Below are 1,984 nucleotides of genomic sequence, written 5' to 3'. Positions count from 1 at the left end.
CAAAGAGTGTACAAACATAGAGTGTGCATCACTCAAAAAATCTTAAAAATGAAGTAATGGCGATTTCACAAAAATCGGTCGCAGAAATCGGTGAAATCATATTTGAGTTATTTTTGTGTCGCATGGACTCGTTATGACTCAATTTTTAAATTTTCAGCTTCAACATGCGGGAGAGTTTGGAGAGTATGCGGGAATTTTATAGTTAAGGAGTTTTAAAAAAATTTGTATTCCTTTTGTGCGCTCTGAACTACAGTTGTTGGTATTGTTATGTAGAAAGGTGCATTTAACAACTGAGAAATCAAGAAGATCAACTTATGTATGAAAATATCAAAACAATAAATGTCTGCCAAAATACCAAAAAACTGATTTTTTGTTTACAATCCATTTTATTTCATTCTAGAATTTTCTGTAAAACCATTGAGTAAAAATATTATAGAGTCACAATGCCATAGAAATTAATTTTTGTTCTAGGTATCTATTATTGGGTACCCAAATCACTCAAATCTCTGCCGACGTCGCTTCAGTCGATAGAGAATATTGCTTCATACCAAAGAAGATTTTGCAATATTCTCTGCTTCATAGGTTTAAGAAATTTTTATATTTCTTTTTTGTGTTTTTTGTTCCTTTTGCTCTTTGAGGTGTTGTTATTGCTTCCTTGAATTATAATGCAAGTAGTAAAAAGAATTATTCTATATTTTATATTCATTCATGCCTACTTACTTGGTGTTTAAATATGAACATATGGATATATTTTTGTATGTAATTTCGTGGGCAAGAGATATTAAAATTTTATTTGCAGCAATGAAACAATTTTTGATTATGATGACATTTGAAGAAAGAGCTATAATTGTTTTCGTAATTAATCGTTATTAAGTATGGATTTCCAATTTTATCGCATTTACATAATATTTATATTAAATCTTAGAAAGTAATACAATCATAAGAACACATATGTATATAAAATATTTACCAATAATTGGTAAAAGATTTTTTAAAAATAGTATGCTTTAGCTTTGCCAAATGTATTACAATAACATTATATAGAAATCGATTTAAGATGAATAAAAAAAACTAAAATTAAACCTTCGGTTTATATGACAGTTTGAATAATTAATGCTATTTTGCAAATATATGCGCTTCACAGATACTGAATAAGTATAAACGGAATATCAGTACAAGGGGTACAAGTGTATCGACTATTAGCTTTTGCAAGCGGATAATTGCCGAGAAATGGTGATTTATTTAAATAACTGCATAATCGTTTATAGTTGCTAGATCGATGTATGTCGGTTATCGTTAATTAAATAGAAGTGACAATTTTCATGTTACTAGTTGCGTACTAATTTCCAGACCACCTTTGCGGTAAAATGCATCACGCGTTTTTTTTTTACATGGTGTCCCCAGGAGGCCTAGTCCATGTTAACGAAGATATTTTGTTTAAAAAAAATAATATAGAAAAGAGATTTTTTTACTATTTCAAAATTTTTTTTTATTATTTGTTCTCTATTTCGACTATAATATATAATCGTCCTCAAGAATTTGAAGAAATTTAGTTTTTTATATTAATATACATTAGTATTTTCGACAAAAAGATTTTTTGCATATAAATGATAAAAAAATATATTATCACACATAAATAATTGGAAAATAGAATGGTAAAAAAGAAGAAAGAAAACAACCTGCAGAAGATTTTCCGAAAATACTCCTAAACCTGCCTAAAATCCTACCACAACAAGCCCCAAAGACAAAACGACAACAAACAACGCTCAGGAATAGAGGAATACCACCACCAATAAGAGAACACTTTTGTTAGTTCTTGCCGTTATTAGATATATATATGATACATTATTTTTTATTGTTCATATGGTATTAAATTGCTTGTTAAAATATTTTAATGTATATTCAACAACAAAAAATTATAAATTGATTAATATCCCGTGATACACCATATAAAAAAATTGCGAAAGTTCTACGTAATAAATTT

Source organism: Teleopsis dalmanni, chromosome 2, assembly GCF_002237135.1.
Source record: "Teleopsis dalmanni isolate 2A chromosome 2, ASM223713v2, whole genome shotgun sequence".
Classification (NCBI taxonomy): Eukaryota; Metazoa; Arthropoda; class Insecta; order Diptera; family Diopsidae; genus Teleopsis; species Teleopsis dalmanni.
This window is presented reverse-complemented; position numbering follows the sequence as displayed.